We start from the raw sequence: 13,863 nt of genomic DNA, 5'->3' as shown, positions 1-13,863 counted from the left end.
GTGTAGGGGCCGGAGGGGGTGACAGAGATAGGGAGAGTGTGTAGGGGCCGGAGGGGGTTACAGAGATAGGGAGGGGGTGTAGGGGCCGGAGGGGGTGACAGAGATAGGGAGGGGGTGTAGGGGCCGGAGGGGCTGACAGAGATAGGGAGAGGGTGTAGGGGCCGGAGGGGTGACAGAGATAGGGAGGGGGTGTAGGGGCCGGAGGGGGTGACAGAGATAGGGAGGGGGTGTAGGGGCCGGAGGGGGTTACAGAGATAGGGAGGAGATGGAGGGGGCTACAGAGATAGGGAGGGGGTGTAGGGGATGGAGTGGGCTACAGAGATAGGGAGGGGGTGTAGGGGATGGAGGGGGCTACAGAGATAGGGAGGGGGTGTAGGGGCCGGAAGGGGTTACAGAGACAGGGAGGGGGTGTAGGGGCTGGAGGGGGTTACAGAGACAGGGAGGGGGTGTAGGGCCTGGAGGGGGTTACGGAGATAGGGAGAGGGTGTAGGGGCTGGAGGGGGTTACAGAGATAGGGAGGGGGTGTAGGGCCTGGAGGGGGTTACAGAGATAGGGAGGGGGTGTAGGGCCTGGAGGGGGTTACAGAGAAAGGGAGGGGGTGTAGGGCCTGGAGGGGGTTACCGAGATAGGGAGGGGGTGTAGGGGCCGGAGGGGGTTACAGAGATAGGGAGAGGGTGTAGGGGCCGGAGGGGGTTACAGAGATAGGGAGGGGGTGTAGGGGCCGGAGGGGGTTACAGAGATAGGGAGGGGATGGAGGGGGCTACAGAGATAGGGAGGGGGTGTAGGGGATGGAGGGGGCTACAGAGATAGGGAGGGGGTGTAGGGGCCGGAAGGGGTTACAGAGATAGGGAGGGGGTGTAGGGGCCGGAGGGGGTTACAGAGATAGGGAGGGGGTGTCGGGGCTGGAGGGGGTTACAGAGATAGGGAGGGGGTGTCGGGCCTGGAGGGGGTTACAGAGATAGGGAGGGGGTGTAGGGCCTGGAGGGGGTTACAGAGATAGGGAGGGGGTGTAGGGCCTGGAGGGGGTTACAGAGATAGAGAGGGGTTGTAGGGGCCGGAGGGGGTTACAGAGATAGGGAGGGGGTGTAGGGCCTGGAGGGGGTTCCAGAGATAGGGAGGGGGTGTAGGGCCTGGAGGGGGTTACAGAGATAGGGAGGGGTTGTAGGGGATGGAGGGGGCTACAGAGACAGGGAGGGGGTGTAGGGGCTGGAGGGGGTTACAGAGATAGGGAGGGGGTGTAGGGGCCGGAGGGGGTTACAGAGACAGGGAGGGGGTGTAGGGGCTGGAGGGGGTTACAGAGATAGGGAGGGGGTGTAGGGGATGGAGGGGGCTACAGAGATAGGGAGGGGGTGTAGGGGCCGGAGGGGTTACAGAGATAGGGAGGGGGTGTAGGGGCTGGAGGGGTTTACAGAGATAGGGAGGGGGTGTAGGAGCTGGAGGGGGTTACAGAGATAGGGAGGGGGTGTAGGAGCTGGAGGAGGTTACAGAGATAGGGAGGGGGTGTAGGGGCCGGAGGGGGTTACACAGATAGGGAGGGGATGGAGGGGGCTACAGAGATAGGGAGGGGGTGTAGGGGATGGAGAGGGCTACAGAGATAGGGAGGGGGTGTAGGGGCCGGAGGGGGTTACAGAGATAGGGAGAGGGTGTAGGTGCCGGAGGGGGTTACAGAGATAGGGAGGGGGTGCAGGGGCTGGAGGGGATTACAGGGATAGGGAGGGAGTGTAGGGGCTGGAGGGGATTACAGGGATAGGGAGGGAGTGTAGGGGCTGGAGGGGGTTACAGAGATAGGGAGGGGGTGGAGGGGATGGAGGGGGTTACAGAGATAGGGAGGGGGTGTAGGGGATGGAGGGGGTTACAGAGATAGGGAGGGGGTGTAGGAGCTGGAGGAGGTTACAGAGATAGGGTGGGGGTGTAGGGTCCGGAGGGGGTTACAGAGATAGGGAGGGGGTGTAGGGGATGGAGGGGGTTACAGAGATAGGGAGGGGGTGTAGGGGATGGAGGGGGTTACAGAGATAGGGAGGGGGTGTAGGGCCTGGAGGGGGTTACAGAGATAGAGAGGGGGTGTAGGGGCCGGAGGGGGTTACAGAGATAGGGAGGGGGTGTAGGGCCTGGAGGGGGTTCCAGAGATAGGGAGGGGGTGTAGGGCCTGGAGGGGGTTACAGAGATAGGGAGGGGGTGTAGGGGATGGAGGGGGCTACAGAGATAGGGATGGGTTGTAGGGGCCGGAGGGGGTTACAGAGATAGGGAGGGGGTGTAGGGGCCGGAGGGGGTTACAGAGACAGGGAGGGGGTGTAGGGGCTGGAGGGGGTTACAGAAATAGGGAGGGGGTGTAGGGGATGGAGGGGGCTACAGAGATAGGGAGGGGGTGTAGGGGCCGGAGGGGGTTACAGAGATAGGGAGGGGGTGTAGGGGCTGGAGGGGTTTACAGAGATAGGGAGGGGGTGTAGGAGCTGGAGGGGGTTACAGAGATAGGGAGTGGGTGTAGGAGCTGGAGGAGGTTACAGAGATAGGGAGGTAGTGTAGGGGCCGGAGGGGGTTACACAGATAAGGAGGGGATGGAGGGGGCTACTGAGATAGGGAGGGGGTGTAGGGGATGGAGGGGGCTACAGAGATAGGGAGGGGGTGTAGGGGCCGGAGGGGGTTACAGAGATAGGGAGAGGGTGTAGGTGCCGGAGGGGGTTACAGAGATAGGGAGGGGGTGCAGGGGCCGGAGGGGGTTACAGAGATAGGGAGGGGGTGTAGGGACTGGAGGTGGTTACAGAGATAGGGAGGGGGCGTAGGGGCTGGAGGGGGCTACAGGGATAGGGAGGGGGTGTAGGGGCTGGAGGGGGGTGACAGAGATAGGGAGGGGCTGTAGGGGCTGGAGGGGATTACAGGGATAGGGAGGGAGTGTAGGGGCTGGAGGGGGTTACAGAGATAGGGAGGGGGTGGAGGGGATGGAGGGGGTTACAGAGATAGGGAGGGGGTGTAGGGGATGGAGGGGGTTACAGAGATAGGGAGGGGGTGTAGGAGCTGGAGGAGGTTACAGAGATAGGGTGGGGGTGTAGGGGCCGGAGGGGGTTACAGAGATAGGGAGGGGGTGTAGGATATGGAGGGGGTTACAGAGATAGGGAGGGGGTGTAGGGGATGGAGGGGGCTGCAGAGATAGGGACGGGGTGTTGGGGCCGGAGCGGGTTCCAGAGATAGGGAGTGGGTGTAGGGGCCGGAGGGAGCGACAGAGATAGGGAGGGGGTGTAGGGGCCGGAGGGGGTTACAGAGATAGGGAGAGGGTGTAGGGGCCGGAGGGGGTTACAGAGATAGGGAGAGGGTGTAGGGGCCGGAGGGGGTTACAGAGATAGGGAGAGGGTGTAGGGTCCGGAGGGGGTTACAGAGATAGGGAGGGGGTGTAGGGGATGGAGGGCGCGACAGAGATAGGGAGGGGGTGTAAGGGCCGGAGGGGGTTACAGAGATAGGGAGGGGGTGTAGGGGCCGGAGGGGGTTACAGAGATAGGGAGGGGGTGTAGGGGCTGAAGGGGATTACAGAGATAGGGAGGGGGTGTAGGGGCTGAAGGGGGTTACAGAGATAGAGAGGGGGTGTAGGGGCCGGAGGGGGTTACAGAGATAGGGAGGTGGTGTCGGGGCTGGAGCGGGTGATAGAGATAGGGAGGGGGTGTAGGGGCTGAAGGGAGTTACAGAGATAGGGAGGGGGTATAGGGGCCGGAGGGGGTTACAGAGATAGGGAGGGGGTGTAGGGGATGGAGGGGGTTACAGAGATAGGGAGGGGGTGTAGGGGCCCGAGGGGGTTACAGAGATGGGGAGGGGGTGTAGGGGCCGGAGAGGGTTACAGAGATAGGGAGCGGGTGTAGGGGATGGAGGGGGTTACAGAGATAGGGAGGGGGCGTAGGGGCTGGAGGGAGCTACAGAGATAGGGAGGGGGCGCAGGCGCTGGAGGGGGTTACAGAGATAGGGGAGGGGGCGTAGGGGCTGGAGGGGGCTACAGAGATAGGGAGGGGGCGTAGGGGCTGGAAGGGGCTACAGAGATAGGGAAGGGGGGTAGGGGCTGGAGGGGGCGACAGAGATAGGGAAGGGGGGTAGGGGCTGGAGGGGGCTACAGAGATAGGGAGGGGGTGTAGGGGCTGGAGGGGGTTGACAGAGATAGGGAGGGGGTGTAGGGGATGGAGGGGGTTACAGAGATAGGGAGGGGGTGTAGGGGCTGGAGGGGATTACAGGGATAGGGAGGGAGTGTCGGGGCTGGAGGGGGTTACAGAGATAGGGAGGGGGTGTAGGGGCTGTCGGGGGTTACAGAGATAGGGAGGGGGTGTTGGGGCTGGAGGGAGTTACATAGATAGGGAGGGGGTGTTGGGGCTGGAGGGGTTTACAGAGATTGGGAGGGGGCGTAGGGGCTGGAGGGGGTTACAGAGATAGGGAGAGGTTGTAGGGGCTGTAGGGGGTTACAGAGATAGGGAAGGGGGGTAGGGGCTGGAGGGGGCTACAGAGATAGGGAGGGGGTGTAGGGGCTGGAGGGGGTTGACAGAGATAGGGAGGGGGTGTAGGGGCCGGAGGGGGTTGACAGAGATAGGGAGGGGGTGTAGGGGCCGGAGGGGGTTACAGAGATAGGGAGGGGGTGTAGGGGCCGGAGGGGGTTACAGAGATAGGGAGGGAGCGTAGGGGCTGGTTTGGGTTACAGAGATAGGGAGGGGGTGTAGGGGCTGTAGGGGGTTACAGAGATAGGGAGGGGGCGTAGGGGCCGGAGGGGGCTACAGAGATAGGGAGGGAGCGTAGGGGCTGGAGTGGGTTACAGAGATAGGGAGGGGGTGTAGGGGCTGTAGGGGGTTACAGAGATAGGGAGGGGGCGTAGGGGCTGGAGTGGGTTACAGGGATAGGGAGGGGGTGTAGGGGCTGGAGGAGGTTACAGAGATAGGGAGGGGGCGTAGGGGCTGGTGGGGATTACAGAGATAGGGAGGGAGGTCAGGGGCTGGAGGGGGTTACAGAGATAGGGAGGGGGCGTAGGGGCCGGAGGGGATTACAGAGATAGGGAGGGGGTGTAGGGGATGGAGGGGGTTACAGAGATAGGGAGGGGGTGCAGGGGATGGAGGGGGTTACAGAGATAGGGAGGGGATGTAGGGGCCGGAGTGGGTTACAGAGATAGGGAGGGGGTGTAGGGGCCGGAGGGGATTACAGAGATAGGGAGGGGGTGTAGGGGCCGGAGTGGGTTACAGAGATAGGGAGGGGGTGTAGGAGCTGGAGGGGGTTACAGAGATAGGGAGAGGGTGTAGGGGCTGGAGGGGGTTACAGAGATAGGGAGGGGGTGTAGGAGCTGGAGGGGGTGACAGAGATAGGGAGGGGGTGTAGGCGCTGGAGGAGGTTACAGAGATAGGGAGGGGGTGTAGGGGCTGGAGGCGGTTTCAGACATAGGGAGGGGGTGTAGGGGCTGGAGGGGGTTACAGAGATAGGGAGGGAGTGTAGGGGCTGGAGGGGGTTACAGAGATAGGGAGGCGGTGTAGGGGATGGAGGGGGTTACAGAGATAGGGAGGGGGTGTAGGGGATGGAGGGGGTTACAGAGATAGTGAGGGGGTGTAGGGGCTGGAGGGGGTTACAGAGATAGGGAGGGGGTGTAGGGGCCGGAGGGGGTTACAGAGATAGGGAGGGGGTGTAGGGGATGGAGGGGGTTACAGAGATAGGGAGGGGGTGTAGGGGATGGAGGGGGCTCCCGAGATAGGGAGGGGGTGTTGGGGCCGGAGGGGGTTCCAGAGATCGGGAGTGGGTGTCGGGGCCGGAGGGGGCGACAGAGATAGGGAGGGGGTGTAGGGGCCGGAGGGGGTTACAGAGATAGGGAGAGGGTGTAGGGGCCGGAGGGGGTTACAGAGATAGGGAGAGGGTGTAGGGGCCGGAGGGGGTTACAGAGATAGGGAGAGGGTGTAGGGGCCGGAGGGGGTCACAGAGATAGGGAGGGGGTGTAGGGGATGGAGGGGGCGACAGAGATTGGGAGGGGGTGTAGGGGCCGGAGGGGGTTACAGAGATAGGGAGGGGGTGTAGGGGCCAGAGGGGGTTACAGAGATAGGGAGGGGGTGTAGGGGCTGAAGGGGATTACAGAGATAGGGAGGGGGTGTAGGGGCTGAAGGGGGTGATAGAGATAGGGAGGTGGTGTAGGGGCTGGAGGGGGTGATAGAGATAGGGAGGGGGTGTAGGGGCTGAAGGGAGTTACAGAGATAGGGAGGGGGTATAGGGGCCGGAGGGGGTTACAGAGATAGGGAGGGGGTGTAGGGGATGGAGGGGGTTACAGAGATAGGGGGGGGGTGTAGGGGCCCGAGGGGGTTACAGAGATGGGGAGGGGGTGTAGGGGCCGGAGAGGGTTACAGAGATAGGGAGCGGGTGTAGGGGATGGAGGGGGTTACAGAGATAGGGAGGGGGCGTAGGGGCTGGAGGGAGCTACAGAGATAGGGAGGGGGCGCAGGCGCTGGAGGGGGTTACAGAGATAGGGGAGGGGGCGTAGGGGCTGAAGGGGGCTACAGAGATAGGGAGGGGGCGTAGGGGCTGGAGGGGGCTACAGAGATAGGGAAGGGGGGTAGGGGCTGGAGGGGGCTACAGAGATAGGGAAGGGGGGTAGGGGCTGGAGGGGGCTACAGAGATAGGGAGGGGGTGTAGGGGCTGGAGGGGGTTGTCAGAGATAGGGAGGGGGTGTAGGGGCTGGAGGGGGTTGACAGAGATAGGGAGGGGGTGTAGGGGCTGGAGGGGATTACAGGGATAGGGAGGGAGTGTCGGGGCTGGAGGGGGTTACAGAGATAGGGAGGTTGTGTAGGGGGTGACAGAGATAGGGAGGTGGTGTAGGGGCTGGAGGGGGTTACAGAGATAGGGAGGGGGTGTTGGGGCTGGAGGGAGTTACATAGATAGGGAGGGGGTGTTGGGGCTGGAGGGGTTTACAGAGATTGGGAGGGAGTGTAGGGGCTGGAGGATGTTACAGAGATAGGGAGGGCGGGTAGGAGCTGGAGGGGGTTACAGGGATAGGGAGGGTGTGTAGGGGCTGGAGGGGGCTACACAGATAGGGAGGGTGTGTAGGGGCTGGAGGGGGCTACAGAGATAGGGAGGGGGCGTAAGGGCTGGAGGGGGTTGACAGAGATAGGGAGGGGGTGTAGGGGCTGGAGGGGGTTACAGACATAGGGAAGGGGGGTAGGGGCTGGAGGGGGCTACAGAGATAGGGAGGGGGTGTAGGGGCTGGAGGGGGTTGACAGAGATAGGGAGGGGGTGTAGGGGCTGGAGGGGGTTGACAGAGATAGGGAGGGGGTGTAGGGGCCGGAGGGGGTTACAGAGATAGGGAGGGGGTGTAGGGGCCGGAGGGGGTTACAGAGATAGAGAGGGGGTGTAGGGGCCGGAGGGGGTTACAGAGATAGGGAGGGGGCGTAGGGGCTGGAGGGGGTGACAGAGATAGGGAGGTGGTGTAGGGGCTGGAGGAGGTTACAGAGATAGGGAGGGGGTGTAGGGGCTGGAGGGGGTTACAGAGATAGGGAGGGGGTGTAGGGGCTGGAGGGGGTTACAGCGATAGGGAGGGGGTGTAGGGGCCGGAGGGGGTTACAGAGATAGGGAGGGGGTGGAGGGGCTGGAAGGGGTTACCAAGATAGGGAGGGGGTGTAGGGGGCTACAGAGATAGGGAGGGGGTGTAGGGGCTGGAGGGGGTTGACAGAGATAGGGAGGGGGTGTAGGGGCTGGAGGGGGTTGACAGAGATAGGGAGGGGGTGTAGGGGCCGGAGGGGGTTACAGAGATAGGGAGGGGGTGTAGGGGCCGGAGGGGGTTACAGAGATAGAGAGGGGGTGTAGGGGCCGGAGGGGGTTACAGAGATAGGGAGGGGGCGTAGGGGCTGGAGGGGGTGACAGAGATAGGGAGGTGGTGTAGGGGCTGGAGGAGGTTACAGAGATAGGGAGGGGGTGTAGGGGCTGGAGGGGGTTACAGAGATAGGGAGGGGGTGTAGGGGCTGGAGGGGGTTACAGCGATAGGGAGGGGGTGTAGGGGCCGGAGGGGGTTACAGAGATAGGGAGGGGGTGGAGGGGCTGGAAGGGGTTACCAAGATAGGGAGGGGGTGTAGGGGGTGACAGAGATAGGGAGGTGGTGTAGGGGCTGGAGGGGGTGATAGAGATAGGGAAGGTTGTAGCTGCTGGAGGATGTTACTGAGATAGGGAGGGGGTGTAGGGGCTGGAGGGAGTTACATAGATAGGGAGGGGGTGTTGGGGCTGGTGGGGCTTACAGAGATTGGGAGGGGGTGTAGGGGCTGGAGGGGGTGACAGAGATAGGGAGGGGGTGTAGGGGCTGGAGGGGGTTACAGAGATAGGGAGGGGGTGTAGGGGCTGGAGGGGGTTACAGCGATAGGGAGGGGGTGTAGGGGCCGGAGGGGGTTACAGAGATAGGGAGGGGGTGGAGGGGCTGGAAGGGGTTACCAAGATAGGGAGGGGGTGTTGGGGCTGGTGGGGCTTACAGAGATTGGGAGGGGGTGTAGGGGCTGGAGGGGGTGACAGATATAGGGAGGGGGTGTAGGGGCTGGAGGGGGTTACAGCGATAGGGAGGGGGTGTAGGGGCCGGAGGGGGTTACAGAGATAGGGAGGGGGTGGAGGGGCTGGAAGGGGTTACCAAGATAGGGAGGGGGTGTAGGGGGTGACAGAGATAGGGAGGTGGTGTAGGGGCTGGAGGGAGTTACATAGATAGGGAGGGGGTGTTGGGGCTGGAGGGGCTTACAGAGATAGGGAGGGGGTGTAGGGGCTGGAGGGGGTTACAGCGATAGGGAGGGGGTGTAGGGGATGGAGGGGGTTACAGAGATAGGGAGGGGGTGTATGGGATGGAGGGGGCTCCAGAGATAGGGAGGGGGTGTTGGGGCCGGAGGAGGTTCCAGAGATAGGGAGGGGGTGTAGGGGCCGGAAGGGGTTACAGAGATAGGGAGAGGGTGTAGGGGCCGGAGGGGGTTACAGAGACTGGGAGGGGGTGTAGGGGCTGGAGGTGGTTACAGAGATAGGGAGGGGGTGTAGGGGCTGTTGGGGTGTGACAGAGATAGGGAGGGAGTGTAGGGGCTGGAGGGGGTTACCGAGATAGGGAGGGGGTGTAGGGGCTGAAGGGGGTTACAGAGATAGGGAGGGGGTGTAGGGGGTGACAGAGATAGGGAGGTGGTGTAAGGGCTGGAGGGGGTGATAGAGATAGGGAGGGGGTGTAGGGGCTGAAGGGAGTTACAGAGATAGGGAGGGGGTGTAGGGGGTGGATGATGGTTACAGAGATAGGGAGGGGGTGTAGGGGCTGGAGGGGGTTACAGAGATAGGGAGGGGGTGTAGGGGGTGGATGATGGTTACAGAGATAGGGAGGGGGTGTAGGGGCTGGAGGGGGTTACAGAGATAGGGAGGGGGTATAGGGGCCGGAGGGGGTTACAGAGATAGGGAGGGGGTGTAGGGGATGGAGGGGGTTACAGAGATAGGGAGGGGGTTTAGGGGCCGGAGGGGGTTATAGAGATAGGGAGCGGGTGTAGGGGATGGAGGGGGTTACAGAGATAGGGAGGGGGCGTCGGGGCTGGAGGGAGCTACAGAGATAGGGAGGGGGCGCAGGCGCTGGAGGGGGTTACAGAGATAGGGGAGGGGGCGTAGGGGCTGGAGGGGGCTACAGAGATAGGGAGGAGGCGTAGGGGCTGGAGGGGGTTACAGAGATAGGGAGGGGGCGTAGGGGCTTCGAGGGGGTTACAGAGATAGGGAAGGGGGGTAGGGGCTGGAGGGGGCTACAGAGATAGGGAGGGGTTGTAGGGGCTGTAGGGGGTTGACAGAGATAGGGAGGGGGTGTAGGGGCTGGAGGGGGTTGACAGAGATAGGGAGTGGGTGTAGGGGCTGGAGGGGATTACAGGGATAGGGAGGGAGTGTCGGGGCTGGAGGGGGTTACAGAGATAGGGAGGTTGTGTAGGGGGTGACAGAGATAGGGAGGTGGTGTAGGGGCTGGAGGGGTTTACAGAGATAGGGAGGGGGTGTAGGGGCTGGAGGGGGTTACAGAGATAGGGAGGGGGTGTAGGGGCTGGAAGGGGTTACAGAGATAGGGAGGTGGTGTAGGGGCTGGAGGGGGTGATAGAGATAGGGAAGGTTGTAGCTGCTGGAGGATGTTACTGAGATAGGGAGGGGGTGTAGGGGCTGGAGGGAGTTACATAGATAGGGAGGGGGTGTTGGGGCTGGAGGGGGTTACAGAGATTGGGAGGGGGTGTAGGGGCTGGAGGATGTTACATAGATAGGGAGGGGGGATAGGAGCTGGAGGGGGTTACAGAGATAGGGAGGGTGTGTAGGGGCTGGAGGGGGCTACATAGATAGGGAGGGTGTGTAGGGGATGGAGGGGGCTACAGAGATAGGGAGGGGGCGTAGGGGCTGGAGTGGGTTACAGAGATAGGGAGGGGGTGTAGGGGCTGTAGGGGGTTACAGAGATAGGGAGGCGGCGTAGGGGCTGGAGTGGGTTACAGGGATAGGGAGGGGGTGTCGGGGCTGGAGGGGGTTACAGAGATAGGGAGGGGGCGTAGGGGCTGGTGGGGATTACAGAGATAGGGAGGGAGCTAAGGGGCTGGAGGGGGTTACAGAGATAGGGTGGGGTGTAGGGGCTGGAGGGGGGTGACAGGGATAGGGAGGGGGTGTAGGGGCTGGAGGGGGCTACAGTGATAGGGAGATGGCGTAGGGGGTGGAGGGGGTTACAGAGATAGGGAGGGGGCGACAGAGAAAGGGAGCGGGTATAGGGTCTGAGGGGGCTACAGAGATAGGGAGGGGGTGTAGGGGCTGGAGGGGGTGATAGAGATAGGGAGGGGGCTAGGGGCTGGAGTGGGTTACAGGGATAGGGAGGGGGTTAGGGGCCGGAGGGGGTTACAGAGATAGGAGGGGGCGTAGGGGCTGGAGGGGATTACAGAGATAGGGAGTGGGGTAGGGGCCGGAGGGGTTTACAGAGATTGGGAGGGGGCGTAGGGGCTGGAGGGGATTACAGAGATAGGGAGGGGGCGTAGGGGCTGGAGGGTGTTACAGAGATAGGGAGGGGGCGTAGGCGCTGGAGGGGGCTACAGTGATAGGGAGGGGGCGTAGGGGCTGGAGGGGGCTCCAGAGATAGAGAGATGGCGAAGTGGGTGGAGGGGGTTACAGAGATAGGGAGATGGCGTCGGGGCTGGAGGGAGCTACAGAGATAGGGAGGGGGCGCAGGCGCTGGAGGGGGTTACAGAGATAGGGGAGGGGGCGTAGGGGCTGGAGGGGGCTACAGAGATAGGGAGGGGGCGTAGGGGCTGGAGGGGGTTACAGAGATAGGGAGGGGGCGTAGGGGCTTCGAGGGGGTTACAGAGATAGGGAAGGGGGGTAGGGGCTGGAGGGGGCTACAGAGATAGGGAGGGGGTGTAGGGGCTGTAGGGGGTTGACAGAGATAGGGAGGGGGTGTAGGGGCTGGAGGGGGTTGACAGAGATAGGGAGGGGGTGTAGGGGCTGGAGGGGATTACAGGGATAGGGAGGGAGTGTCGGGTCTGGAGGGGGTTACAGAGATAGGGAGGTTGTGTAGGGGGTGACAGAGATAGGGAGGTGGTGTAGGGGCTGGAGGGGTTTACAGAGATAGGGAGGGGGTGTAGGGGCTGGAGGGGGTTACAGAGATAGGGAGGGGGTGTAGGGGCTGGAAGGGGTTACAGAGATAGGGAGGTGGTGTAGGGGCTGGAGGGAGTTACATAGATAGGGAGGGGGTGTTGGGGCTGGAGGGGGTTACAGAGATTGGGAGGGGGTGTAGGGGCTGGAGGATGTTACATAGATAGGGAGGGCGGGTAGGAGCTGGAGGGGGTTACAGAGATAGGGAGGGTGTGTAGGGGCTGGAGGGGGCTACATAGATAGGGAGGGTGTGTAGGGGCTGGAGGGGGCTACAGAGATAGGGAGGGGGCGTAGGGGCTGGAGTGGGTTACAGAGATAGGGAGGGGGTGTAGGGGCTGTAGGGGGTTACAGAGATAGGGAGGCGGCGTAGGGGCTGGAGTGGGTTACAGGGATAGGGAGGGGGTGTAGGGGCTGGAGGGGGTTACAGAGATAGGGAGGGGGCGTAGGGGCTGGTGGGGATTACAGAGATAGGGAGGGAGCTAAGGGGCTGGAGGGGGTTACAGAGATAGGGTGGGGTGTAGGGGCTGGAGGGGGGTGACAGGGATAGGGAGGGGGTGTAGGGGCTGGAGGGGGCTACAGTGATAGGGAGATGGCGTAGGGGGTGGAGGGGGTTACAGAGATAGGGAGGGGGCGACAGAGAAAGGGAGCGGGTATAGGGTCTGAGGGGGCTACAGAGATAGGGAGGGGGTGTAGGGGCTGGAGGGGGTGATAGAGATAGGGAGGGGGCTAGGGGCTGGAGTGGGTTACAGGGATAGGGAGGGGGTTAGGGGCCGGAGGGGGTTACAGAGATAGGAGGGGGCGTAGGGGCTGGAGGGGATTACAGAGATAGGGAGGGGGGTAGGGGCCGGAGGGGGTTACAGAGATTGGGAGGGGGCGTAGGGGCTGGAGGGGATTACAGAGATAGGGAGGGGGCGTAGGGGCTGGAGGGTGTTACAGAGATAGGGAGGGGGCGTAGGCGCTGGAGGGGGCTACAGTGATTGGGAGGGGGCGTAGGGGCTGGAGGGGGCTCCAGAGATAGGGAGATGGCGAAGTGGGTGGAGGGGGTTACAGAGATAGGGAGATGGCGTGGGGGCTGGAGGGGGTTACAGAGATAGGGAGGGGGTGTAGAGGGTGACTGAGATAGGGAGGTGGTGTAGGGGCTGGAGGGGGTGATAAAGATAGGGAGGGTTGTAGCTGCTGGAGGATGTTACAGAGATAGGGAGGGGGTGTAGGGGCTGGAGGGGGTTACAGAGATAGGGAGGGGGTGTAGGGGCTGGAGGGGTTTACAGAGATAGGGAGTGGGTGTAGGGGCTGGAGGGGGATACAGAGATAGGGAGGGGGTGTAGGGGCTGGAGGGAGTTACAGAGATAGGGAGGGGGTGTAGAGGGTGACAGAGATAGGGAGGTGGTGTAGGGGCTGGAGGGGGTGATAGACATAGGGAGGGTTGTAGCTGCTGGAGGATGTTACTGAGATAGGGAGGGGGCGTAGGGGCTGAAGGGAGATGACAGAGATAGGGATTGGGTGTAGGTGCTTGCTGGGGGTTACAGAGATAGGGAGGGGGTGTAGGGGCTGGAGGGGATAACAGAGATAGGGAGGGGGCGACAGAGATAGGGAGCGGGTGTAGGGGCTGGTGGGGGCTACAGAGATTGGGAGGGGGTGTTGGGGGTGACAGAGATAGGGAGGTGGTGTAGGGGCTGGAGGGGGTGATCGAGATAGGGAGGGTTGTAGCTGCTTGAGGATGTTACTGAGATAGGGAGGGGGTGTAGGGGCTGGAGGGAGTTACAGAGATAGGGAGGGGGTGTAGGGGCTGGAGGGGTTTACAGAGATAGGGAGGGGGTGTAGGGGCTGGAGGGGTTTACAGAGATAGGGAGGGGGTGTAGGGGCTGGAGGGGGTTACAGAGATAGGGAGGGGGTGTAGGGGCTGGAGGTGGTTACAGAGAGAGGGAGGGGGTGTAGGGGCTGGAGGGGGTTACAGAGATAGGGAGAGGCTGTTGGGGCTGGAGGGGGTTACAGAGATTGGGAGGGGGCGTAGGCGCTGGACTGGGTTTCAGAGATATTGGGGGGGTGTAGGAGCTGGAGGGGGTTACAGAGATAGGGTGGGGGTGTAGGGGCTGGAGGGGGTGACAGAGATAGGGAGGGTTGTAGCGGCTGGAGTGGGTTACAGAGATAGGGAGGTGGTGTAGTGGCTAGAGGGGGTTACAGAGATAGGGTGAGGGCGTAGGGGCTGGAGGGGGTGACAGAGATAGGGAGTGGGTGTAGGGGGTGACAGAGATCGGGAGGTGGTGTAGGATCTGGAGGGGGTGA

This window comes from Stegostoma tigrinum, chromosome 46 (genome assembly GCF_030684315.1).
Source record: "Stegostoma tigrinum isolate sSteTig4 chromosome 46, sSteTig4.hap1, whole genome shotgun sequence".
NCBI lineage: Eukaryota > Metazoa > Chordata > Chondrichthyes > Orectolobiformes > Stegostomatidae > Stegostoma > Stegostoma tigrinum.
This window is presented reverse-complemented; position numbering follows the sequence as displayed.